The following is a 27,185-nucleotide window of genomic DNA, read 5'->3' as shown; positions in this document are numbered from 1 at the left end:
TGCCACTGCTGTGGTCAGGTTGCAATGGAAGGGGCAGGGGACCATGTGCTTGGCTGCCCACGGAGTGGCCCTGCGAGGGGAGGCCCCATAGGGAGCTTCTTTCCCCTTGGTGGTGGTAGAATTGTGCTGTGTTTCACTGTAAGTTTATGGCGAACAGTTCTGCTCCTGGAGGGGCTGTGGTGACTGCCTACAAGGTACTGGTGCATGGTTCCTCCAACCCTCTCCAGAGGGGTCTTCTCCTGGGTGAGTGTGCATTTCCAGGCCAGATGCCATAGGGAGGAGATGGGGTCCCAGGTGCTGGCTGCAGCCTCCCTGGCTCCCTGGTCCCTCTCAGGTGCTGTTATTGCTGGGAAGTTCTACCTGTAGTCTAACCAGAATCCCTCTTGCTAGTGGTTTTCATTCCCTTCTCTTTCCACTTAGTGGTCAGAGAGGAGGCCGCGGTGCTCCCTGTCTGGGGTCTGCTCAAACCCAGGAAAACTCTTATGAGGCAGGGTCGTCTTGTGGAGGGGACACAGCTCCCACAAAGGCCCTGGGGTGGACGAATGCCACTTTGTCCCATTCTCTTGGTGCTTGGGACAGTCCCCCGGCTCTCCCTGGGCTGGGCGCCTCCGCTCTGAGTTGGAGCTGACCAGATCGTGGAGGGGGTTTCTCAGGAGCTGGGGGACAACTGAGAGGTGGAAGAGCCAGACTGTCCACACCCCAGCCCCCACACTGGGAGGGGCTCCGGCTTTGGTGAGGCTCCGCCTCCTGTTGCAGCACAGGTTTCCGTACCGGGAGCCCAGCAGCGACCCCTCTCATTCCATCCCTCCTTCCACTCCCACCCAGCCCAGGCACGTCCACTACCATTGTCACTGTCACTCAGCGATCAAGAGTCTTTATTAGACACAAGACAGGGCTTCCAGCTCAGGGTGAGGACAAAGCAGGGTGGGCAGGGGTAGGCAGCCAGTGGACATGGGAGCCGCGGGATAAGCCAGGTCTTATCCCGCAGGGCTGCAGGCACCATGGGCTGCCCGGCTGGGGCCGGGGTGGGGGGTGTGCGAGGACCAGGCAGGTGCAGATTGCTAGGGCTTCAGCTCATTTCTCCGAGGGGGAGCCCAAGGCAGCTGGGTGAAGCAGGTCCTCCTTTTTGGGCTGAAAAGAAGAGGAGTGAAAAACAAGAGGCAGAGGACGAACTCCCAGCGGCCGTGGGAGGGTCTCCCTTCCATCAGGAAAGGGGGCCACTGCAATAGTGACCTGTCTAGGTGTCTTCCAGGAGCTCTTTCTGGGACAATGGGGCGGGGGATGCGCAGGGCAGGAACTCGGATCCCAAGCACGTGAGAGAGATGGGGAGGGAGGGAGCTCAGGGAAGGTGCTTCCGGGAGGCAGGGAGCACACATCTCCACAGCTACAGACCAACCTGGTACACTGTGGGTGACTTCCGCAGCCCCGGGACCGCCTCCCCAGTCCTGTCTTCAACCTGCAAGAGCAGATGCAGTAGCCCTCAGCCTGCACCCCTGCACCTGAGAACAAGGCAAGAATGCCACCCGCCTATCAGGTCGTCTCTCAGTGCCTCTAACGTCTCAGGACGCATTCTGCAGGGAGGCCAGCACTGCGCATGCTCTGGGGCTCCACTCAAACTCCAGGCCAGCGGCCTGGTCCCGCAGGGCAGGTGAAGCAACACAAACTTCGCTCCCGCTTTGCAAAGCAGGCAAGGATCACCCAGCCTTCAGGACTGATCAGCAGACATAAGGGCCGAGGAGGGGCGTGCACGGCCACACGGGTGTGCAGTCAAAGCCGGCTCATCACCCCCCCCCCCCGCCCCCGAGGTTGGGGAGTGCAGGAGGCTGCGCCCAGCGAAGGCAGAGACAGCGTGGGCCGCGGAGGGATCAGCGTCATAAGCGCAGCGGCAGGCATAGTGCTCCTCACCCGGCCTGTGCAGACTTGGGGGACAGCAGCGTAGGAGGCCCCCAAAGGTCACTTCACACAACTTCTCCAAGAGCCTTCAAGTCTGAGAAGAGAATTCCAGAAAGGGAGAGGGGGAGGTTTCTCAGCCACACCCCTGCCTGCCCAGCCCCACTCACTCCTCTGCCTACTTTTGCCTTTGCCACATCCCTAACCTTGACCTTGACAGTATGGCGGGGAGGGAATGAGAGGTCTGCCTCGCCTGTCTCCTGCAGGCCAGGGCTCCTCAAGTGTCCCTGTGTTCCTGACTCCCCAGAGCCCTCTTCCCAGCCTGGGCAGGCTCCTGTCCTCAGGGTCCCCCACCCCCACCCGCTGCCCTCAGTGCCCTCGCCGGCCACACATTCCCATTCCTTGCTGCAGCTCCTCAGCCTGCCTGGGAGCCCCACTGCCCCACGCTGGGTAGATTCGGGGGAGCCGCAGGGATGGGAGTCAGTCGGGGACTGGGAAGGGGTGGTGGACGCAGCTCAGCGCAGAGCCCTCCCCGGGTTGGAGGTGGTGGTGGGGAGTCCAGATGGACAGTCCCCGGCCCGCTACACCCTCCCAGGCCCAGCCGGCCAGGATCTCCTAGCAACCGTACAGTAGCAGGGGGCTGGGAAGAGGGTGGGGAACAATGATGTCATAAATTACCCCGAGCCCGCCCTTCCTGGCGGGCCCTCCTCAGTGGAGAATGGCCGCCTTTCTCTGCCCACCTGCTCCTCATTCAGGATTCCCCTCGCAAAGCTGGCCCCTCTTCAGCGCCCCTTGGAGACGTTGTGCTAGGTCAAGGTGACCATTCTCTGGTTGGGCTCCCGAAGGAGGCGACACTCGCCATCCCAGGATCCCTCGGAGACCCCGCTGGACCCTCCCCGATGGTGGGAGGGGCCAGCTGGCTCCCAGGTCCCCCACGGAACTGGGAGGTCTCTGGCTGCTGCCTCTTTTTTGGGGTGCTGATGGGGGCAGGGAGAGGCGACTCCAAGCACGTTCTGGCACTGGCACCTCCAGACAAAAGGTTTGAGTGAAGGCCTCCGAGTCTCTACGGGGCACCGGACTCTCACCGAGCCAGCCAAGTCTCAGCTTCCCTGTCCCCACCGCTGGCGTCCGGGAGCCTCCATAAAGTGACCGAAGCGGGCAGGCCCCTCCTTACCTCTCAAGGCAGCCACGTCAAACCAGGGGTCAGTGACCTGGTGGTGCTTGCAGCTGGACAGATCTGGGTGAGCCATTGGGAAGGACTTCCCAAACCGAAGAAAACAAGATCAGGAAATTCCCTGGTGGGAGGGAGGAGAGCTGTGAGGTCCCTCCTAGCCACAGTGACGGAGCAGGTGCTCGGCCCGGAGCCAATGCACGGTAAGGTTCTATTTGGCCATTTTCACAAACAACACATTCACGTGAATCTTTACAGGCTAGAGAAAGGCACACAGCCCCGGAGACGTCCTTCCTATCCCCCAGCAACCCCATGGGAAACTCCAGGGATGAGGCAGTGCCCGGGGAACAAGATGGCAGCCAATCGTCATGGCAACAGCAGAAGGAGGCTGCTTGGGTGTGGGGGCGGCGCTGGGCAGCCAGCTGGTGCCAGATGGACGGGCCCAGCAGAAGGCAGCGCAGCCGGGTGAAGCCCGTGCCCTGTGCCCAGGGCTCTCCTTCCATATGCCAGCTTCAACCTGGCCTTTCCCGCCAGGCCTCAAGGCCCCATCACTCTCTGCGGGGGCTGATGCCAAACTGCCCCCCTCCCGCCTCGGGCTCGTCCAACAAGGAAGCAGTGCTTAGAGACAAAAGAGCATCCTGCTTGGCCTCCCTCTGGCCTGGGGGGACGAGGGATCCGCGTTGAGCTCACTCCTGGCAGCACCAGGAGCTTGGGAGGGCCCCTGGTGGCGAGGCGTGGCGGGCCGCTCTGCACGCGGTCAGGGAGGGGATGGGTGCTCAGTGCCTGGCCTGCGCCCCTGCTGGAGGACCTGCAGAGCAGGGAACGGGATGAAATATGGGAGATGTTGGGAGGCACAGCCCACCCTGCCCTCCTCCCAGTACCCCTGGAAGCTGCGTTCACACCTGGCAGGGGGGAGCTCTTCTAAGGAGGGTGAAAGCTGGCAGGTGTGTGGTGCCTGCCATGGCCGAGATGCCGCTTGGGGCACCCGCATCCCATGTCACAGTGTCCGGGGTTCAGGGCTCAGCTCTGCTTCTGATTCCAGCTTCCTGCTGGTGCGTACCCTGGGTTGAGGTGGCTGGGTCTCCATCACCCATGTGGGAGACCTGGCTTGGGTTCCTGGTTCTTGGCTTTGGCCTGGCCCAGCCCCTTGCTGCAGGCAGTTGGAGAGTGAACCAACAGATGGAAGGTCTCTCTTTGTCTCTGTCTCTACCTTCAAAAAGATAACACAGATTGATAAAAATGAAACGAAAAAGAGTATCTTAAAAAGGGTGAAAACTGCAGTAATGGAGCCCAGCGCCTGAGTGTTGAACACGGGTCCCTCCCAAACCAGTCTCCGAAGGATGCTCACCTGCTCCAGGCCAGAGCAACGCCAGCTGCAGCACGGGCCATGCCTCTCGGCTGCCCGCCGACTGCGCTCAGGGCAATCATGGCCCCCACTGCCAGCCCCGGAAGGCTTCCTGACGGCCCCCGCCCACCCATTACGATGGCCCTCAGCACTCAGTATTTGCTACTGGACACGTGCACGCAGCTCTCATTTGCACCGCCCTCTTCGGGCTTCAGGATAACCGTGGAAGGAAGGGAGAGTCCAAAGACAGTAAGCAATCCGCCAAAGGTCACCCAGCTAGTTAATCAAGGGAAGCCAGAATTTGCATCCTGACCAGCCTGTTCAATTCCAAGGCCAAAGCTCCTTCTCCGCTGCCCTTCCCATGGCCACCCTCTTCCCAGCAGGCATGTGAGCAGCCTCACGCTGACCTTGACTCCCAGCCCCACATTGAGCTCTGCACAGGGCCAGGGTGCCCACCAAGGGTCTCTGCACTGCCGATTAGCGGCGGGGGACACTGAGACCTGGCCAGAAGAGAAACCTCCCTTGAGGAAGGCAAGAGCAGGTGCAGAGGCTGAGACGGCCTCAGGACTCCTGGTCTGCCTGACCCGGTCCAGGCACAGCTCTCCCCGGAGGGCAAGGCCTGTACTGGAGCTGGGGTGGGGGTGGGGGCTCTGCTCAGCAGCAGCGCAGGACAGGTAGATGAGAGAAGAAGGGGAGCTGGAGGCCTGGGAAGAAACGGGGAATGGTAGGGCCTCCAGGAGCGGACCTGGGTGGCCTGGCCAGGTTGGTGACAGGCCCCCCAGCTTCTGTCCACTTCCTGCCCAGGCCTGGTTAAAGCCTGCAGCCCCCCTTGGCCCTCCCCTCCTCTGACCCTGCTCTGTTCTACCTCCTGATCGCCGCTTGGGAGCTAAGCCCCCTCACCTGACAGGGCCAGCCCCTGGCCACTCACAGAGAGGTCTTTGTGCAAAGGCCAGTCCTGGGGGGGCTGGGCAGCAGCCCGCACCCCCACCCCCCCACATTCCACCCCTCACCGATAGCAGCCGCCTTCCCAGCCTCTCTCTGAGACTTGGCCCTGCCTCGCTCCCTCCTCCAGGAAGCTGCCAGGACTGATGCCCCTTCTCTGCCCCATGTAGCCCTTGACCCTCTGAAACTTTTTTTAGGAGTCTAGCTTGCCTCACACAGTCAGGGCCAGCGGCCCTGTCCCTGCCACCCCACACTGGTGGCCTATCTCCTGCCCTGGCCTCAGGCCGCCCAGAGAGCTCCTAGGATCCTAACCTGTGGGGACGTGAGAGCGAGGCAGAGACACAGCCTCCTCCTCGGGGTTCCTGGGCCTGTCGCGCCTGCCTTTGTGACAGCTGAGAACCAGTTAACTGGCTGGCTGGGTGCTGGGCTCAGTCCCCGTCCCTGGCGCGGCTGCGTGGCCGCCCAGCTGGGCCTACACCAGGCATCTCTGAGGCCGTCGGCTCCCTTCCCCCAGGGAGGTCTTTGTTCCACATCTCGAAACCCAGCCCCCCGGGCGGCCCTGGCCCTTGCCCTGGATTGCTGCCTCTGCCCGCCATCTCCCCCAACACAGCCTCCCTCGGAGAGACGCCAGTGCCCTCCTGCTCTTTCCTGCGCCCGGTGCTATCTGTGGTGTCCACTCCCTGCCATCACCTCCTCAGGCTCCTTACACTGCCACTCCCAGTTCATTTTCTTTTTTTTTTTTTTTTTTGACAGGCAGAGTGGACAGTGAGAGAGAGAGAGAGAGAAAGGTCTTCCTTTGCCGTTGGTTCACCCTCCAATGGCCGCCGCGGCCGGCGCTCTGCGGCTGGCGCACCGCGCTGATCCGATGGCAGGAGCCAGGATCCAGGTGCTTTTCCTGGTCTCCCATGGGGTGCAGGGCCCAAGCACCTGGGCCATCCTCCACTGCACTCCCTGGCCATAGCAGAGAGCTGGCCTGGAAGAGGGGCAACCGGGACAGAATCCGGCGCCTCAACCGGGACTAGAACCCGGTGTGCCGGCGCCGCAAGGTGGAGGATTAGCCTATTGAGCCATGGCGCCGGCCTCCCAGTTCATTTTCATCACTTCCCTCTGGGTGCCCTCCAGGAAGCCTGCCTTAGCCCCCCGGGGCTGGGCACCCGCCGGCTCCGCTCTCCCCACGGCCACTGCGCTTTGTCCAGGTTTGCAGGACAAAGCACCTCACAGCCTGGGTTCACGGGTCCACCTCCCTCCCTAGACTACCAGTCCTCCCAGGCGGCGCTGGGATCTGCACCCGGCACTCGCTGGGCACTCGACAAATGCCTACTGGATGAATGTGGCGACATAGAGGCAGGGGTAAGGGAAAGATAGGTGTGGCTTCAGGGGGTGCTGCCACGGGAGCAAGTGCTGTGGGCTTGACTGGGGTGGCCTTAGATAAAGCTCAGGGTTTGCCCCTGAAGGCCTGGGAGCTTAATTAAGGACACCATTGATGCAGGGGAGGGCTGCAGGCACAGGGGTAAGGCTTGAAGACTTGACCCTGAGTGAGCGCCTGGGGGACGGCCCACCCCCTGAGTTTGGGTGAGAGGTCGTTCTCATAGGACGCCACAGAAGCTAAAAACACAGGTATGGTCCCAGCTCTCCTTGCAGCCTGGGCCTGGGCCTGGGCCTGTGAGTCAGGCGTGGCCAAGCAGACGCGCTCCAGTCTCTGATCTGACTAGGGCTAATGGCAGGCATATAGTCGGTAGTCAGGATGTGACTGTGGGGTTTAGGAGAGAGCTTGCAAGACTAAAGAAACCAGTGCAGGTTTGGCTAGAGTGAGAAAAAAAAAAAAAAAAAAGAAAGCAGGAGTGAAAAGGAAGGAGCCGCCGGTGCTGAGAGCAGAGCCCTGGGGAGGACCCGGCGGGCTCCAGAGGATTGGATGGAGGGGACCCAGCGCAATGGCCAGGGAGCCGGGTGACGAAGCGCCCCGGCTGAGGGGAGCAGCGGGAGCCGTCGCGGGCCGTCGCGGCCGGCTCCCAGAGCCAAGAGAGGCAGGGAAGGCGCGGTCTCCCGGGGTGAGCAGCGTGGACGCCGACTGCGGGCTGAGCCTGGCCGACCGCGGGCTGAGCCTGGCTCTGCCCGCCCCAGCGCCCGCTCCTCCCTCCGCTGATCCCGGTTCTGCGCCCCGCTGCGCCCGCCCCGCAGCCCCCAGTCCCCTGGAAGTAGACCCAGTGCGGAGGGCCTCCCCGGGCTCTCCACGGAGCCTCGCCTCTCCTGGGCTCGCTCTCCCTCCTGCCTTCTCTCCCTACCCTCTCTTCTCACCTCCAGCAGGAGGAGTCTTTCGGGGCTTCGAGGCCGGCCAGAAAGTCCTTCTCAGGGTCTCACTGTGCTCTCGGCTCACCCAGCAGGGCTGGCGCTCAGCCCACACCTGTCAGGGCGGCCATTTTCTAGGCGCCAGCTACCTAAGATGGCGGCTTCCGTTCCCACCGCCGAGCCGCCTGCCCCTGCCTCTTTCTTTCCAGAGCCGGAGCCCAGCGAAGTGGGGGGCCGGGCTGGGGAGCCAAGGCCGGAGGAAGCAAGACAAAAAAGGGCAGAGAAGCTGGCCCCTTGGCACCTCTCTCTGGCGTTTGAGTCCGGCCCAGGGAGGGCGGGCAGCGGAAGAAAGAAAGTAGTGTGAGTTTTTATTCCTGTCCTCTTCCTGCCACCTCCCCGCCCCTCCCCCTACACTTGGATGAAAACAAAATCTCTCCCCTTTTCTCTCTTCTCCGAACCCCCCCACCCTTTTTTTCCTGGCTTCTACCATGAGCCTCCTGGAATGCAAATGAACTATATTATGCAAATATATGCAAATCAGGCTTAACGAGCGGAAGGAGGGGGCAGAATGCCTAATGAGCAATGGTGGAGGGTGCAGATGGAGGGTGGCAGGAATGGCCCCCTCCGCTTCTCAGTTCCCACAGACAGGGGTTTGCAGGGAGTAGCAGGGTGTCCCTCATTTCTGGGAAAGAGTACAAGGGTCAAGGCCCCGTTGCTTCAGCTGAGAAAGCCTAGGCTGGCCTTGGCTGTAGGTGACAGGAGGAGAGCTTAGAGGCAGGGGTTAAGTACAGGGCCTGGCACTCACTTGCACCACCTTGCCCAGAGATTCTGGCTGCCCCAGTCTGCCCGCCTGCGTGGCAGCCCACAGCAGAACCTTCAGCTCCCAGGGCTGAAGAGGGTGATGCTTATGCAGGCCACAGCCTGTGCATCAGAAAGGAGGATTCCCAAGGGAAGATTCCCAGCCAGACCCAGGTTCTTCCTGGGGGTGGGGGTGAAAGCTGTCTCTCTTTGTGCTGTGGGGGCGGGGTTGGGGTGGTTGCCATGGTAATGTGGCATGGAACACCCACCTCCTCAACATCCAGCCCCAGAGGACTTAGGAGTTTGGGGGGTGGGGAATAACGGATTGACACCCCTGATGCCCCTACCACCTGGCACTGCCAGCCGGAGATGCGGCATCAAATCCTGGAGAGAATGGCCCCTTTGTTTCTAGGCTCACAATGTTGGGGGAGCAGGCCTGGGCACACAGAAGGGCCTTTCCCAGGCCCCGTTCCAGTTTGCATGACTCCCACTGGCCTCTGGAGACTCCTTGTGGCCAGCCACTGGCCTCGGTGCCCTGGCAGATGGCTGCTCCCTTGCCTCTTCTCCCATGGGCATGCCAGCTATTGCTGGCTACACCTTCCCCTGAGGCCTCCCCTCCAGACCACCACAGCCAGCCAGCCATCAGTGCCACCGCTTCCTGACTCTCTTGGGTACTAGCATGCCCAGACATGTTGAGGCCCTCTTGTGACCTGCTCCACTAGACCCAGGCAGAGAAACTCCTGGAGGAGGGATAAGACATCATGGAACGTGCTAGGGTAGATCTGGGCTGACCAGCTGAGTGACCGTGGCCACACTTCCACTCCCTGGGGATCTCTCAGATGAAGGGTACAGGGCTGGAAATAGCCAAGGCTCACTGTAGTTCTAGCTGATCTGCACCCTCCATATCCTCGATGAGATCTAACCTTCACCCTCCCTCCTACCAAAGTAGTTCTTCTTATCAGATTCTCCGGTGTCCTGGAGACAGGAGTGTTAACTCCCCTCAGCCTTGGTCTCCTCTTAGGACTATAGTCCACTGAAAACAACTCCCATAGATGCAAACTCCAGAGTCCTTGGTATCTGACCTAACAGACAGGAGGAACCCCCACCTCTCCCTCTCCAAGGTAGTCAGCCCAGCCAGTTCACTCACCACCCGGGAGCTGTCCGTGGTGCTGGATGAGGGTCTGCTGTCCACGTGGAGGAAAGAGGGCTGGAGGGTGGTGGAACACCCACCCACCCCAAGTAAGAAGCTACAGGGAAGAGAAGAAGCAGAGACATGGAAAGGGGAAGCTGCACTCCCAAGAAGTTTCTCCTCTCTGAGGACCTCCAAACCGCCAACACTGCTTTGCAGGAGGAAGAGCACAAGCGTCAATGCATCGCTAGCCCTCCCACCCCTCCATTCCTGAGGAATCCAGGGCTCCGGGTTAGCTTGCTACTCCTCTGGATCCTACTTGGGAATCCACAGGGAGACGAAGTCTTAGTTCTTGTTCTTGAGGAGAGAGCTCAGATTGAGCTGGGAGACAGAGCATAGACCTCTAAATTCCACCCTAAATCCTAAGGCTTCTAAGGAACAGAGCAGTAAAGATGACAGAGATGCACAATCTACACAATAATACTCTAGGTAGCAGAATCTGGGGAGAAAAGGCAGGGAAGGATGAGGGGGTGTGTGTGTGTGTGTGTGTGTGTGTGTGTGTGTTTCCTGGGCTTCTATTAGTGCTTCTTGACTCTGGCTGCACATCAACTGATGCTGATGCCTGGGGCTCACTCATTTCCAAATTCTCTGATTTCATTGTCTGGGGCTGGGCCCAAACATCAGTATTTGTTTGACGCTCCCCAGGTAATGTTAGTATAAACCAAGTTGATAGTCGCTGGCCTAGGAGCAAGCAGATAAGAAAAGGTGCTGGTGTTAAGCCTAACTAGCTGGAGAAGGGGCAAGGCCAGGACCCCTGAAGGAGGGAGTGAGCAAGGAAGACAAAGACAAGCATGCACCTGCCCTCTCCCGGGAACTCCTGGATGCCCTGGCCTGGCCCCAGAGCCACCTCAGGCATTGGGTTTATGTCCCCCGTGCTGTGGAAGACCCAACCATCCTCAGGCTGTCCCCCTCCACAGCGCCTTCTGCCGAGACAGGGGATGGGTGCAATGATCCCGGGGGTGTGCTGCTCCCCTGCACCCAGAGGGTCCCCAGGAAGGCAGCTAAGGACGGTAAACAGCAACAATGGTTCCTTTCAGTGTCCAGACTCCAACCCTTCAGTCCAATTAGCAGACAGAGCAAACAGCAATTCAGCTGCCTTCAGCCGCTGTCATAACAAACTCAGAGCTGCCTTAATGGGGGATTAGGGCAGGAGGAGGGGGGGATGTCACTCTAGCCCCGGGAGAGCCTGGGTGGCAAGGAGGGGGTTCCCCTTCTCTCACCTCTCTCCTCTCTAAAGATGAGCCCGCCCACCCTTCCTTCCACCACCCCAGCAGGTCTTTATAGCTTCCTCTTCCCCCCACCCCCCACCCTCCACGGATGCTAAGGCATTAACCTGAGTCCACACACACCCTGTCCAGAGATAACACAACACCACAAAACCCTAGATCTCTGAGGTGCCAAGAGCGAAGGAAGGGGGTGGGAAGGTCAAACTGCCCCAGGACCTGGGGTTGGTGGGAGGGGAAAAAAATAAACACCAGTATTCCAACCCAAACCCCGGGAAGGCAGACTTCCAGGTGGACTTCCAGGCCTTCCAGACATGGAGAGGTCTGTGCTCCTCGGTGGGTCCCCATCCTCAGGGATCCTGTTGGGGGTAGGAAGATGTTGTTCTATAGGGAGGCAAGAGGACTGGAGGAGATGCGCCTTCTGGAAGTCACTCAGTGATGGAAAGAGGCCTGGACGCTGATACGCAGGCCTCTACTTGGTGTGTTCATTCTGCCCACTACCTCGCTGGCCCTTTAAGTTCATCAGCTGTGTTTGAGGTCACTCTAGAATCTAGAAGCTCAATGGCAGAAATGCGGACTTCTCATTTACACACACCACGTCACCTACTTGCATACCAAGCACAACTACTCTTACTGCCAAGGGAGGAGGAGCAAGGCAGCCATTCTGCCGCAGGGACCCAATCTCTTCCTCTAACAGGCTTGCCAAGGACTGTACCTCCTCACCTGAGGCTTTGCCCAGGTCCCCAGGAGGCCCCCCTGCACTCCCAGGATGGAAAAGGAAGAGGAAGTTCCTCAGGTTTAAATGTTTGACATCTTAGTCAAGAACATGCCAGAGAGCCTTCCTGTCTACATTTTGGAAGCAACCCTAAGTTACCAGTCTGCGAACTGGAACCTTTAACCCTTCTGAAATCTAAGAATTGCCCTTCACCCATGAGTATCAGAACAGATCACTAACATTGGGTGTAGAGAATTCTTTACTTGCTGCATTGGCCAACCTACAGGACATAAAGTCTCACCTCCACTTCACAAATATGGGAAGAGAGGCTCAGAGATCTGTGTGGCTGATGACCTGTGACACCTGCACGGGGCACCACTTCAGTCACACTTGTTCCTGTGTCCTCTGGCAAGGCTCACCCATTGTGATGAGCTCTTAACGATCGTAAGGACCTTTCAACCAGACCCTCAGACCCATGGGAGGCCTAGAATTGGGGGGGGGGTGGAATTTGTTCACCCCGTTGAGGGTGTAGGTGACAAAGTCAAATATTTTAGGATAAAGTCGACTTTGGCCTCATCAATTTTAGAATTCAATAGGAGGTGACTGGGATGTGAGGCTGGCAAGAGAAATGGACAAAGAAGCCAGCTTAGAGCTTGATTTCCAGTAAAAATAGGAGGATGTAGCAAGACGGGAAGAAGGGAACTGGGAATTCTGGGCCAAAAGGCAGAGGTATGGCGAGGGAGGCAGCTCCTGACTGCTAGCCCTTCCCAAGCAGCCTCCGGCACCCCCACCACCACCCCTTTCCCTGGTGCCACCAGAGCTCCTGCTGGAGCAGGAGTCAGGGTGTTGCCATGATGGCTGGCTGCATTCAGGAGCATCCCCCCAAGTCCCAGTCTGTCCCCACAGTGGGCTTACTACCTATCCACAGCCAGATCTCCCTATCTCGCCACCGACTTTCTTGCCCACCATGCAGCCACACACATCCAAGCTCATACCGGGTCATCACACACCACTCAGATTCCCATTGTCACAGCAGACACACACACAGCCACCTGCCACTCTCCTGACAAACCCTCCCCCCCCACACACACACACTACACCTACACCACACACACCACATGCACACATGGAGTGGTCACAACCTTTACCTCACATCCCTCCTGGCCACTGCTCCCCTCTCCACGGAGGTGCTAGTTCTGTAGAGGGCAAACCCCCCAGGGGACCTCCGCAAGTCCCTCAGCACCTCTGTCCTCCTTTGGAGATCCTGCAGTCAAATGAGAGACAACAATGATGCAAGACTGCTGCAGGCAATGACCCGGGTTCTGCCTCGTGAGAGCCTCGTGGATCCCAAAGATGTATTTCCCAACAGCTAGGTAAGAGGCTAGGTGCTCCTCCCAGCCCCTTCCCACCCCTCCCTTCCCTCTTCAGCTCAGCCCCATCTCACTCGCCCTACCTCATTCCTTCTCCAGCTCTTCCCATGGGGAAATTTACTGGATGAGCCTTGGGTCTGAAACCATTGAGTGACATCAGTGAGCTCATGGCTCCTCATCTGTACAACGGGGTTCAAAGCAGCTACCGCCCAGTGCTGGAAGATTCAAAACAGCACAGCTGCGGCAGAGCACTGGGCTGCCCAGGAAGTAGAGTGGGAGATTACTGGACCCTGCCTAAACTCTCCTCCCTCCCTAATCCAGTCTTCCCCACCTCTGCTCCAGTAACCCCAGTTCCCACAGGCTGAGAGAACAGGAGGCCACTGATCTCTCCCTCTTCCACATCTCCCAGCGAAAGGCACATGCACTCTGCACTCCGTCCAGCCCAGTTTTCCAGTCTGGATTCTCCCCTGCTCCCCCCATAATATATAATCAAATCATGATCTTCCAGCTACGAAGTCAAGAGGAAATGTTAAATTTGCACAGCAAAGTGGAGTCTGTACAAGGTCATTGTCTCGTTCCCTGTTCTCCTGCCCTCTTCTTACTCCTTACAGCCCCCTAGGGACCAGGTCATGGGGAAGCCAGGGGGTGGGGGGCAGGCCCAGTCAATGCAGAGGGGTTCCTCCTAGCCCTGACTGCATTTACTTTTACCCTACAAAGTGAGCCCGGACCATTCTCCTCTCAACTGCACCTAAACACTCTTTTGCTTAAAATATTTAGGTCAAGCCAGATAAATGCATTCTTTTAGGAAAGGCCCTGATTAATCTCTCTAATTCTTTGCTTTCCCTGGGCAGCATAGATTCTAAGCCACAAATTCCTTTGTGTGTGAGCTCCTGGAGGCCATTGGTCCTTGGAGATGATTTCCAGGACAGAGAATGGGTGGGAAGAGAGGGCATCCTGAAAGACCCCAATTCAACTCCTCTGGTCAGGGGAAGAATCTTTCTCAGACATGGGTGCAGGTCCAGGCTGGGAGGAGAAAGAGCCGGAAGAGGGGCCATGGGACCGAGTGGGACTGTGCCCTCCATCCCCGGGGACCCAGGCTGGGCCGAGGTTCCACGGCTGCCGCCACTCATTTTTGAGTGACTCCACCCAGTACCCCCAGCCTCTTCTCTCCCCCTCTGCCTTTTTCCATTTTGACATTCTCAGCTCCCAGCCAAGCTGGAGAGCCCTCTGTGGCTTCGGAGAGAGGAAGACAGAAAAAGTTCCCAGGGGACCTCCTCCAAGCCCCCCTGCCTAGTAGTAGCTGTGAACAGCACACCAACACTGGACAGGCCTGGGCCATGAGCCCCAGGCTTGTCCTGATAAGGTGGCCAGTAGATTGCGACAGATTCCTCCGTTGGAGCACGGTGACCCATCCTTAACAGGGGACCGCCAATGGGGAATGCAATACGACTTCCTTGCTTCCCCCAACTCAGCGGGGAGAACACCGCACCTGCCTCTAGTGAAAATGCAATGGCGACTCCTACCTGCGCAGACAGGGGCTGGGACGTCGCCCCTACCAGAGCAGTCTGGAGGCCAGGGGGTCGCCGGGTCCTCCCGCAGCCTCAGAGCCCGACAGTCCGCGTGGCTCCAGCCCCTCGCTCGGCCGCCCCGCCCCCGCCCCGACGCCAGGTTCCCTGGTCCCCTGCGCAGTGTATGGGGTTATTTTTACTTTCGGTTATCTAGCTTTATGAAGACTCCACACCACTCATACAGCTAGATAACCAAAGATAACAACCAACCCCGCCTCCTGGCTGCCGCCGCCACCGCCTCTTCCGCACAGCCTCCCGGCTGCCGCTGCCGCCGCCGCCGCCGCCGGGACCCACGCGGCCTCCCCGCAGCCCGCCGATCCAGATAGGGGGAGGGTACACGGTGGAGGTGGGGGCCGAGAGAAATGGAGTCCAAGGCAAAAAAAGACCCAGACACAGGGGTAAAGACACGACGGAGACCGAAACCGGAGTGGAAAAGACGTGCTGGCCGGTGGCGTCGAGGTGCGGGGACGAGCCCCGCACCCCAGGGCTTCCGAAGCCCTATTTCCCGCTCCCGCTTTCGCGCCAGAAACGGGAGTTCCACCGATCCCGGGGAGAAGGGACGCGCGGGCTTTTCGTGCCACCCGGGAAGAGGGCAGGGGCCGAGACGGAGGCCTCCCCGACTCCCGGTCTCCACTGCCCTCCTCTGGAAGACCGGGGACGCATCCGGGAGCCGGCGCCTTCCGCCTGCAGCGGGGCCCGAGCCACGGAGCCCGCCGAGCCGGCCGAGCCCCGTCTCCAACTCGCTGGGGCGGTAGAAGCGAAGCGGAGCCGGCGCAGGGGGAAGCTGGGTCCAAGCTGCTGACCGAGGCGGGAGCGCGCGGGGAAACCATGGGGTACCAACCCTGGAGGCGCCCCAGTAGGAACCAGGGAAATCCCGGCGACCCAGAGGGAGACGGAAGGCGGGGGTGGGGCGGAGGCGACCCGGAGACTCCTAAAAGAAAAGGAAAGGGCCGAGACCCCAGCTGGGCAGAGGCTGGGGCAGCACCTTGAGATGGAGGCCGGAGGAGGGGGAGGGGAAGGGAAACCGAGGCAGCCTGGCAGGTGAGCCGAGTCCCAGGCCGCGCAGAAACTGCCCAGGGCTGTGAAAACGGCCGGGCGAGGGACGCGAGAGGCGCCCCAGGGGCTGGCAGGGATGCGACCGGGCACCGGGATGGAGAAGAAGGTGATGCAGGCAGCCCCGAAGAGGGTGCGGGGCCCGGCGGGCCGCTCGTGGTGGACGCGGGGGGCAGCCGGGATTCCGAGGCGCTCGCCCACCTCGTCCCCACGCCGGCCAGGCCACTTACATCGAGCCCAGGACGCCTATCCGCACACTCCCGCGTGGTTCTCCCAGCTGGTTCCCGCCCATGGAGCGCCACGGACCAGGCTCCCGGGTGCCGGGGCTCAGCGGCTCCAAGGCGAAGAAGCCCGCGCTGCTCTTAGTCTCCGCCGAGCCAGGGTGAGCAGGGTGAAGCAGCTCTCGCCTCTCCGGCTCCCTCCTCGCCTTCTGCCGCCGCTCTGGCCCCGGCGCGCTCCGGCTCCGGACTTTTCATTCATCCTTTCACGCTCCCTCCCCAAGCTAGCCTCTGATTGGCTCTACGCAGTCTGACGTTAACGCCTCGTTCCCCCGCCGGACCCGCCCCTCCCCCTTCCCAGGCCGGGCCCTGGCGCGCAATTGGGGCGCCCTCCCCCCATCCCAGGATGGGGGTGGGTGGTAACGACGGTGTCTGCGCGCTGATTCTCAGCCTCTTGCTGCCTCCCTAACCCCCAGACCCTCCTGCCATCTTCAATCCGTTGCCATTTGTGGCTTTGATCTCCAATCTCACTCTTTCTGTAAGTCTCACATTTTTCCTGGCCCTAGGTCTGCCGCGGGCGCACAGATGGAAGCGATGGGCGAATTCCCCCGCCCGAAAGAATCCGATGACCAGGGGCTCTACCCCTACCTGCCTCCTACAGCAGGTTGTTTGTGCTTCTCAGCTCTGATCCTTCCCAGGCTGCCATTCTAGTCTTTTTTAGGATGGGCAGGAACCTCTCTTGTTGGCTTTCAACCCGAAGCAGTGAGGGAAAGAGTCAGGGGTTCCTCCCGGGAGATGCGGCAGGCGGAGCTGAGCCGCCTTTCCTGCCTGGCAGAGTGGGCAACACCTGAACCCGTTTGCAGCACCAGAGTTTAAGGACGGGGGAGCCTGGGGTGAAGATCTCAGCCGGCCCGACTGGGAGAATCTGATCTGGCTGTGGAAGCCCGTGCTGGCGCCTGCTCTCCCTTCTGCCACTCTGTGCTCCCCCCAGCCCTGCACCCCTACACCCACCTGCACTCCCGCTCCCAGTGGCTGGAGCACTCAAGTCACAGGGACGAGGATCGCCCTCCAGCAAGTTCCCCATCTGGCCCAGCCCGACATTCCTGCCTGGCTCTGCCTCTGAGCCTGGAGAATCAGAGCAGATAATGTGCTGTCCCAACCCTGGGGAATGCACACCTGCTGGTCTGATTCTCCACCCTGGAGGAGTTGGGGGAGATCTGCAGGCCCCTACCTGAGGGGTCCCCGACCTGAGTACACCACCCTTCCACTCACCTACTCTCTCGCTCATCTGCTTAAAAAAAAACACACACACACACACACACAAAAAAAACAAAACAAAACAAAAAAACAAAAACAAAAAAACTCTACGACTCAGGTTTCTGACCAGCTTGGCACAGGTGGGCTCCTACAAGCAAGGACTCTTGAACACTCAGTCACCAGCAGTGAGCTCCAGGTGGGGGGGTTGGTGGTCTGGTCCTCATTCCTGACCAGATTGTTTTATGTACGGTCTACATGGCCTGCTCCTGGACAAAGCCAAGCCTGAATGCTATTTGCCTTGGTTAGATTCAAGCCAATAGGACTCACTTGGTGATCCCTCCAAATTTGGAGACCCTCTGGGCAATCCCTTCCTTTGGTGTTGGCCACAGGACCCAGGACTGCGGGGCGAGACCAGATGGAGGCCGGGGCTGTGTGCTTCCCTGCCGCAGTGATAGTACAGGGATGAAGCTAATGGCTGGATTTCCCCAGGTCTCAGGGCATTCTTGGGGCGAGACTCGGCACAGCTTTTCCCCTCTGTCAGCCTCTACGGGGTCTCAAGGCCCTTAACCAAGGGAAGAGCTTTGTAGCAGCTTCCACGGCATCAATTCTTCCCCCTCCCAGAAAGGCGAGCACACCAAACATTGGTGAGGAAGGCAGGAAAGAGACAGGGTGTCCACTCCCCACTTGGCACCCTCCCACGCCCCTCCCAGTTTGCCCTGTAGCTCAGGATCAGGGAAGAGAGGAGGTGTGGGGTCCCTGATGCCCCAGTGCAGCCGCAGAAAAAATGGCACCTTCCCCATTGTTGTTACAGATGGACCTTCCTCCTGGCTGCTGCCAATACACTCCCCAAACAGAGCCTCACTGAGCTCCAAGAAGCTAGGGACCCCTCAGCCTGGTCTCGCCACACCTCCCAGCCCTCAGAACTTCTGTTTTCCACTCACACTCCTCTAGCAGGCGTCCGACCCCACCACACACACACATGCCAGCAATTCTAAACAGGCCCGCACTTGCACAGACACACATCAGCCTCCTCCCCCACAGATAGCTCAGTTTCCCCAAATGTCCAGAGAACCAGCAAGATCGCCATGCCTTTTGCTGTGGCTTCGGGTTCCACCCCAGCAGTGTTCAAATGCAAGAAAGAGAGAGGCCCCACAAAGAAACTGGCTCTGTCCCACGGAGTCCACACCTCTGGCCGGAATCCTGATGAGGTCCCTTTTTGTTTGACTTTGGGCATTGCTTAACAACCCAGTCTCCCACTGCCTCGCCTGCCGCCTGCCTCGGAGATGAAGGTGAGAGGGTGTCTATCTGTTCCGATGGGGATAGAGCCTTAAGGCAGGGACACAGGGCCCCTCCCGCTTCCTGTGAATGGGGATCGGTTTGCGAGCCAAGCCCTGCCATTCTAGTTTCAGACACAAAACTACTTTGAGGGTAGCAAATGAGACAGTGTCGCCAGAGCAGGGGCCATTTTATGCATTTTCGTGGCCCGGGAGGAAGTAAAGAAGGCAAACTTTGCAGCAAAGTCTGCATCAAACATTATAGGTGCCCACTGATAAACCAATAAAGGTGTGTGTGTGTGCCTGTGGGTGCACCTGTGGGTCTGGGTCTGCCATCATTCGTAGCAGGCATGGTAGGGGTAGGTGTGGAAGGAGGGTGAGGATAGGCTGTGTTCTGTGGGGTCTGTGTATGGGTGTGTGTAGGAGGGAGGCGTGGGGGCAGTGATGTCTGTCCTATTCCGTGTTCTCGACTGTTCTGCAGCCTAGACCCTTTTATGGGCTGGGTAGGGCAGACCTGTGAGAGGCTGAGAGCTGGAGCGATGTGGGTGCAGGAGAGGCATTTTGGGCAAGACCCATTGGCCGGCCACAGTCTCTCTAGGAAGGCCCCCCGCCGGAGGAGGAGTGGAACCCTCTGCTTCCTGCACAGAGCAGTCAGCCCACAGAGCAATGGTCTGCAGACCCCACCCTGAGTCTTTCCAGGGAAATGCTGGGGGCCGTGGGGAGAACGCACTGCATCCCTGGTGCTGAACTGGAGGGGTCTCCACTAGCCTGGGAGCCCGCATTCTCTGCCACTGTCCTCCCCACCCCCACCCCTGCAGCCCTGATGCCCACCTATTGTCTGTGAGCTTGAAGAGGCCTAGATGGAGAAAAACATGGCCTGCACGAGGCTCTCTGGATGCAGCTTTTGGACAGATCCTTATGATTCAGGTCCCCAAACACATTTTGGCAGGAAGGCATCCTCTTGAACTATCCAGGTAATTAAATGAAAAGCGTAATTTTTTCTTTGTTTCTATTACTAGGTTAATTTGCCTTGAGGACATAGACGAAAGCTGCTTCTGGGGGAAGGTGGGTGAAGATATTGATTGATTCCTGTCTTACAGGTGCATCTTTACCGTGAATGCTATCATACAGTATTAATTTGCTGTAGGATATTTGCACTGTGTGGGACAGTGACAAATAAAAGTGAAAATTGCCAACAGAAAATGCTGAGACTATGCAACAAATATGTGTGTGTGTGCGTGCATGTGTGCGTATCTACCCAAACAGAGTACATGGAGGTCATGTCCTACTGGCTCTTCTGCCTGCTGTGCCCGCACACCACTCACTGGCCTGAGAGCCCCATAGTGCCAGGGGGGTGAGAACAAGATGGCAGAGGGTTTCTGGTCTGTCCAATCGGTGCCCTTTCTAGAGGCTCCTCAGCCATCAGCAAATGGCCTCCTTAAGCGGGCTGCACGTGCACACACAGGCACACACACACACACACACACTCACATCCGTCCACTCAGACAAATGCAAAGACAGATCCACAGATCCTCCTCCCAGCAGCACGGCTTCCCATGCTGACACACACGCCCACTAGGATTCCCAGGTACCTCTGTTCCTCTCCCCAACCAACCACCTCCTCCAAGGTCAACTGGCCTCTGTCTCTGCCTTCAGAAGCCTATAGGAGAAGAGGGAAAGAGTCCCCTGTACCCCCAAACCCTCTCCTGTTTGTCGCAGAACTGCATGCAGGGTGGCCCTGCCATTCCCAAGCCCCCTTGTTCCCTTCCCGTTATCACTGACTACATACATCTTCCTGCAATCACAGTAGCCAAAAACGAAGGGCTAAATGCTGGGAGAGGCAGGCAGTGGGCTGGAGAGGTGTGGAGAGCAAAGAGGGGCGGGCTGGGCCCCAGCTCCTTTCCTCCCCCCTCCCCCCAACTCACACCATCAAAAACAACAATGAAGGAAATAGATACCCCAACACCCCAAGGAAGTCACCTGCGAGGACATCCATGACGCCTGTCCGCCGAGGACAAACAAGGCTGCTGCTTCCTGGGTGCCCGGCTCCTGCCAAGGGGGAGAGAAGACCAAGGTTGAAGTCCTCTGGGCAGCTGTGTCCTCCTCCCCCACCGGCCCCCAGCCTCTCCCTCCACCCCTCTTCCCCCAGGCCTGCCCCTCCAGGGCCCAGTCTAGGTGCTCCTTGCCAGCCATCAGGGCTCCAGGGCTGCACAGGGAAATCCAAAGCCGGAGAAGGCAGGGCGCCTGCGCCGGGCATCTCTGGCTCCATCTCACCTGGGCAACTCTCTCCCAACCTGGTCCTCACAGCCTCCCTCCTCCTGCATCTCAGACCTTCAGGCTCAGGGCTTGAACAGAACCCGTGCAGCTCTGTGATGGATACCTGAAGAAGTGACCTCTTGCCCCATCAGATGCCTGCTACTCCTCCCCCCCAAATTTTCCAGGAAGCCCTCGGGGACGGGGACTGGAAGAACTCTGAGCTAAGGTTGGGGGTGTAGCTTTGTCTGTCTATATCTACTAGCACCGCAAACTGTAAAGTGCTGTGCACGGTTAAGAGATTGTCAGTCGCGTTCTCTCTCTGGCTTTCTCCACCCATCTGTCACTACCTGTCATCCTCCATGGGTGTACATTTTTCAGGATGCAGAAGGACATATCCTGTAGCTAGCCATTTCCTCCCCTGTTTTCACATACACAAAAGGTAGACCACAAAGCCGCGATGGTTAAGTATTATTTGAATGTTGGGTATGGAACCCAGCCTCAGGACTTTACCGCCTTACCTTTCTACTAAAGGTAAATTAGGAATTGAGGAAATGACACGTATACCATGGGTGACCCTCTCCTAAAATACTGTGAGGAGCAATTTCTGTGTGTGTGTGTTTCGGCTAAGTTGGTACATTCTTCAACCTCATACTCACTCCCACAACTAATTCTTCTTCTTTGTAATCCTGAACGCAGGAGAAATCCGAGAGGGCGGGCGGGGTGGGAGTGCGCCGAGGAGCAGGGGTTAGCCTCCAACCCAAGCATGATTTCTAGGAACAGCCCTTTGAAGATCCGTTCCCTGCCCCCCAGCCCTGAAACAACCGCAGACTCCTGGCCTCAGCTCTTCCAACACCCCCACTTCATAAAGGGGTGTCTCAGTCTGAAATGATCTTCCTACCAAAAGGGGGGCCACCCCCACCCTCACCAACTTGCTGATGTGCTCAAAACAGGCACAGAGAAAGCTGGGGAACCCGATTCGCCCTTTCACCCCAGCCAGCGACCTCTCCTCACTGATCCCTGCCACCCCCGCCCCAGCACACACGATGGAGCGTGGGGCTGAAGAACACAGCCTGGCAGGCACAGAACACGTGTGTGCACGTATGATGGCTGGTAGCCTCCGCCTCGCCCAGCAATCTGGCCTCTGGGGAGCCAGGAATAGCCTGCTCGCTCCAGCCTGCACTCCCTCACCAGCACGGCCCCCACCGGTCTCCCAGTAGGCTCGGGGAGGCTGGGCAGCCACTGGCCAGGTGTGCTGCCTGCTTTCTAGACTCCCTGGCCCTTCTTAAAACAAAACAAAACAAAACAAAACAAAACAAAACAAAAAAAAAACCAAACCAAACCCGCGTGCTGGGTTCCAGGGGTGGAGAGGGCTGGGGCAGGGCTGCCTCCCCCAAGGACTCTAACCCTGTGCCCCAGCACTTACTTGCCTTTCGGCTTCCCCTTAGCCCCATCAGCTCTTAGGGAAAGGAGGGATGCAATCTATTTAAATGCCACAAAATGCTCTTGGATTTTAGTTCTGATTTCCACTCTCTCCCCACCTCCCCCCACCCCGAAATGTGGCTCCATCTCCCCTGCTCCTTGTGTCCCCCAGAATCTGTCTTCTCCTAAAATCTGAAGTCGCCGGGGCTGCCCAGCAGTGGAGCCAGAGCACAGAGCGAGGGTCAGGAGGCCAAAGAGAACCATTTTTCTCTTCCCTCCCCTCTCCACTACAATCCTCCGCCCGCCCGTCCTCTGCGGCCAGCATTAAGATGTTGGCCGTGTCTGGTGGAGAGAAGGGAGGGGCGGATTAATAGGATCAGTAGCACCGTGACCCTAAAGCCCCCCCTCCCGGATCCCATTGACAAACTTAGTGAGCTGTCTCCGGCTGGCAGGGGCTGGGGCGAGGGGGGGGGGGGGCCGGAGGCGCTCTGGGCGGCCAGGCAGGGCCACTGCCGCCGGCTCAGCGACAGACGCCCAGGGAGCGGAAGGCAAAATCCCCACGCTGCCAACTCCTCCTCCAAGCCCTTCTCTTTTGGGGACCCCCCCAATCTTTGATCAGCCGATCTTTCTATGATTACGGCAGCAGGCTCCATTAGCTGGCAGGCAAAGTAGAAAGGCTAGGGCGCCCTGATTGATGGGGGGGCTCCCTTCCCACCCCCAGCGCGGATATCTGAGGGCGCTGGATCCTCCCTGGCCCCCAACGGCCACTTACCCGGCGCCCGCGGGGAGGAGAGCCTGGTCGGGTGGCCCCTGCGGCTGGACTGCCTCTCCCGGCCCCTAGCCTCTTGTGGAGTGCAGGCTGCAGCTCCGATGACGTAGCATCCATCTATCCATTCAGGAATTTGGTTTGCCTCTCTTTCTTTCTCTTGCTGTTCTCCCTGGAAAGGCAGCGAGAAGGGGGTGCTGCCCCTATCCGGAGACACCACCACCACCACCACTTCCAAAATAGCAGCCCACTCTGGCAAAGCCCCCTCCCGCCTCCTCTCACGCCTGGGTGGGAAGGGGTCTTTGTCATCTCTGTTGGACTCTTCCCCACCCCACCCCACCCCCTGCCTTTTCCAACCTGAGCCAGGGAGAAGGGGCTAAGAGAAGCTATTGTTCCTCCAGGCCACCCTCGTCCCCCAAGGCAGCCAGAGAAAGGGTGTGACAGAGGCGTCCCTCTCAGGTCTCCTTGGAGTTTTAATTCACTCTTGCACTTGAGGGGGTGATGAAATGGTCTTGGCGGGGTGGGGGGGGTGGGGGGAGCTGAACTGACAGGGAAACACAGTAAGACACCAGTGGGAGTCTCAGGGTGCCCCAGTGCCCCCTTCCCAGACCTCTCCCCAGACCCCTCTCCCTGGGAGTGTCACTGATGGCAAATCCAGACGATGGCAAGAAGGGGGCTGGAGTGGGGGGTGACGAAGGCCAGCACTTGGCAGTCTAGACAGGAGAAGAGGAGGGGGTGGGACCACAGATTCAAAGTGGGAGATAAATCATCTTGTTCTTAGAGAAGGGAGAGCAATTTGGGGGTCGGTTTCCAGGGCTGGGGTCCCGATATTTGGTGGGAGCTGGGGCCCGCAGTGGTACAATGGTCGGGTCTCTTTTCTCTCTCTCACCCCCACCCTCAGCCCCTCCCTTCTGCTCCCTCCCACTCTTGCTGGCCTGCATGGGAACTCGCTCTGAGCTCGACGTGACAGACAGCAGGCCTGCATGCTAATGAAGTTTGTCTCAAGTTCATTGTCAAAGCCCCCCCTTCCCCAGGGCCCCCTCCCCTCCTCTCTCATACACAAATCTCCCTCCAACTTTTGTCCCACAGACCTGGAGGCCACTTGAGTCTCTGCCGGCTCCCCTCTCTCACCCTCCCCCACTGCTTTCAGCACCCCCCCACCTCCCTCAACTGGGGGTGAGGCTCTGCTCCCCGGTGACTTCCCAGCTACCTTCTGCTCCCCCCAATGATCCCTAAGTTCCCAACAGGGGGAGGATTCAGAGGGCTAAGGTCAGAGGCTACAGATCTGTCCTCCTTCCCCCACCTCCAAGTCGGGACCCCTCAGAGGGGTGGAAGAAGGCAGTAGCTTCCCCCCACTCAATGTTCCCTGCCCCCCAGTTCTCAGCCTGATCTCGGCTCCGTCCCCCCACTCCAGCCCCAGCTCCCCCTCCCCGTTCCTCCCATTATGATTATTTTGCTCTCCCCTTGATTACATCTGCCTCACTAGCTCAGAAATAAAGATCCTTTGAGACTAATTTTGCACCCCCCCACCTCCCCACCCCGTCCCTCCCCCTTCCCTCTAGAGCAGGGCTCCCGTTAGCTCCTTTCTCACCGGCTGCAAGACATTGAGTTCCTTGTCTAGGGAGCTGGGGGGTTGAGGGGAGGGGGTGCCAGTGGAATGGGGGGGGTCTCTCCAACTCTGGGACGTGTGCAGCAATCCAAACCTGTCCCTCTTTTGTTCCGACAAATCTCTTCATACTGTCCCCACCCTCTAGAGCCTGCCTTTCTCCCAGTAACCAGGGGATAGTGGAGGAAGGGGAGGAGGACCCTGAACTCACCCCACCCCTCAATTCCAGGGAAAGGAGGGAGGGGGAGAAGAGGGGGAGAATTTAAATCCCCCCCTCATTAGCCAGAAAGGAAGCGAAAGGGGATAATTATAATTAAAAGCAGACAGCTGTGGATGGCGTCTTTTATGTTCCTCCAAGCTTTTCCCCATCCTTCTGCCACCATCACCCAAAAATCCGCACCCCGCCCCCCCCTGCCCCATGTCCCTCTTCCCCACGGGAGTGCAGAGTGTGTTGGGAGACTGTGGCCCTGCGCAGGCGGGTGGGCACAGATCTGGGCAAGGAGTCTCCACTTCCTCTCCCGCAGAGAATTCTCTCTAAAGCATCAGAACAGGCCCGGGCTGGGGGCTGGGGGGGCATCCTCTCCCTAGCCCCCAACCTGTACCCCAGACCGTGGGCCTATATGTGCCCTCGCATGCAGGCGATAGCAACGAATGCAACAATTTGGGGGAATTGATTTCTCGAAAAAATAGCCCGAACATTCCTCATGGAAATGAATGCTAAGGATTCAAGGTAACTTGGAATCTCTTCTCCTGCAGACATATCTTTCTTCTGGCCTGGGCGCTAACTCCACGCACAGGCAGGGTAGCTGAGAGCCTGGCCCAGGAGCCGAGGGGGTGTGCTGTAACAAAGAGCGGCGGCTCCGGCGCTTGGTCCACGGACACAGCCTGCATCGCTCTGGGGGTGGTGTTGCTAGGCCCAGCTCTGCTATCCTATGTATTTATAGAACTTGATCATAGGCCAGAACAGCAGGGTAATTATAGCATTATTAGCATATATGCAAATTGAGTAACCTATATACGCTGAATGGGGGCAGATTCTTATTTATTTCTCTCCCTCCCCCCCCCACCCCGTATCAGCTCTGGCTCCTCCGAGCTGCACACCAGCAATTATCTGACATTAGAAGAGGGGGTGGGAGCCCCAGAGGAGGGGGCTGAAGGGAGTAGGACAGAAAAAAAACCCTATGGGCGGGCGGGTTTTATCTCCTTTTACTCACTGTTATTCTGGGAAGAGTGGGGAGGAGCTCAGTGAGAAGCCTTTGAATTAACAGAGGTGGGGGGGCGAGGGGAGGGGAGGATGTGAGGGAGAGACAGAGACCTGAAAACAGAGACAGATGAAGCGGGCAAAGCTGCGAGGCCGCGACGGAGCCGGAGACAGACGGAGCCCCGGCTCACCGGGAGCAGGGGAGCCAGTGCTGGGGAGTCTGGAGCTCACACAGAGAGAGGCACAAAGGATGCAGATCGGAGGGCAAAGGGGGGGGGGCGGGGCCTGTCTCAGGAGGTGGGAGTGGTGCTCTCTCCTGGTTCACTGGGCTGGGGGTGGTGTGGGGACGCAGGCCTTCTTCGCCCACTATGGTTCTGGAAGCTGAGCCAGTCCTAACCCAGAGCCTAGCCCGCACGACCAAACCCTGTCCTGTGTTTTCACCGCTCAGCTTTGGGCTTAGTCATTCACTCCAGTCAGGGGCTGAGAAGCACAAACCTGGGGGATAAATTGTAATCCCAGTCCCTTCTTCCTCCCACCCGGTCAGAGCCAGAGCGCCTCGCCCAGAGCCCCTCCCCCAGAGCCCAGGGCTCTCTTAGGAGGTCTCCACCGGGCGCCAGGGTCTCTAAGGAGCTACATTGCCCCCCGCCCCCTTTGCGTGCTCTGTGCCTCTTACCTACACCTTGGTTAGGAAGCAGGAACCTTTACAATTTGTACCATTTTCCCCCATATTGTTCCCAGGACTTGCCCTACCGGGCACCTCTGGCTCTGCCTGGCTGGGTGGCCACGGGGCGGCGTCCTGGATTCCAGAGCTTCGCCACTTCCTTCCTTCCATTCTATTCCCAGGAGCCCTCCAACCCCCAGGTGGATTAAGGGACCCCAAAGCCCTTTCTGTCCAGTTTCAGATGTCTCCCTCCAGGTTCCTGCTTGCCATGGGGCTGTGGACCACGTGTCTCCAAAGTTGCCTTTGCCCGCCCGAGGAGGCAAGACCCAGAGAGGCCACTACAGGATGCAGGGAGAAAGCTGGCAGGGCCCAAGGACCCTCAGAGGGGGCACAATGAAGCCAAAGCATCCCCTAGAGAACCAGGGACAGAGACACCCACTCCTAGAGGGAGTGACCAAAAGCCTGGCAGGAAATCCGAGGCTGTCCTTAGCACTCAGATTTTACACAAACACGAACATTTGCCGTCACCACGTGAGGGGAGGGATCTTTACAAAGTTCATGGAAAATGCTGCGGATTACAAGAAAACCGTTCATGGATTTCGAATGTGGGAGCATAAAAATAAATGCATTTTAAATCTCACTTGCCCATGAGCTGTAGAGAGCCCAGCAAGACGGGCCAGCTTCCCCACCAGAGATCTGTATGCTGCTCTCTTCCTGAGTCGGGCTGCTTCCTGCTCTCTGTGGCCGAACAGCACACAGTAAGAGAGCTGCAAAGGCAGGGAGGGACGGATGAACACGCTGAGCAGAGAGAGGAGTCAGGAAAGGCAGGGATTGAGAGAAGGGCAGAGACCTGCGGAGAGTGCGGAGAAAGGAACAGGGAGGCCGCAGGCAGCGCCCACACTGAGCCTGGCAGCTAGGGCCCCCCCCCCCCCGGGGGCCAGCCTCTCCATTCCCCAACTCACATTAGAGACCTGGGG

The 27,185-nt window shown here is 58.8% G+C and overlaps 1 long non-coding RNA gene and 1 other non-coding gene across 23 annotated transcripts; both read right to left on the bottom strand.

Moving 5' to 3' along the window:
- Positions 1–858: 858 nt before the first annotated feature.
- Positions 859–27,185, bottom strand: LOC103350041 (uncharacterized). 22 transcript variants are annotated; one of them, XR_011390365.1, is made up of 10 exons: positions 27,171–27,185; positions 22,747–22,912; positions 20,280–20,348; positions 12,708–12,823; positions 9,580–9,679; positions 4,122–4,271; positions 3,065–3,185; positions 1,906–1,987; positions 1,397–1,456; positions 859–1,131 (listed from the first exon to the last, which is right to left on the bottom strand). It is a non-coding gene; the product is annotated as an uncharacterized lncRNA (long non-coding RNA). The 22 variants fall into 22 exon arrangements; XR_007924218.2 differs by lacking the exon at positions 27,171–27,185 and adding an exon at positions 23,098–23,112; XR_011390366.1 differs by lacking the exons at positions 20,280–20,348; positions 22,747–22,912; positions 27,171–27,185 and adding exons at positions 13,013–13,144; positions 15,781–16,023.
- Positions 14,635–14,696, bottom strand: MIR9-1 (microRNA mir-9-1). Its single transcript, NR_162453.1, has one exon. It is a non-coding gene; the product is annotated as a microRNA mir-9-1 (primary transcript).

This window comes from Oryctolagus cuniculus, chromosome 7 (genome assembly GCF_964237555.1).
Source record: "Oryctolagus cuniculus chromosome 7, mOryCun1.1, whole genome shotgun sequence".
Classification (NCBI taxonomy): Eukaryota; Metazoa; Chordata; class Mammalia; order Lagomorpha; family Leporidae; genus Oryctolagus; species Oryctolagus cuniculus.
The sequence above is the reverse complement of the archived record's forward strand: the minus strand, read 5'-3'. Positions and strand labels throughout refer to the sequence as shown.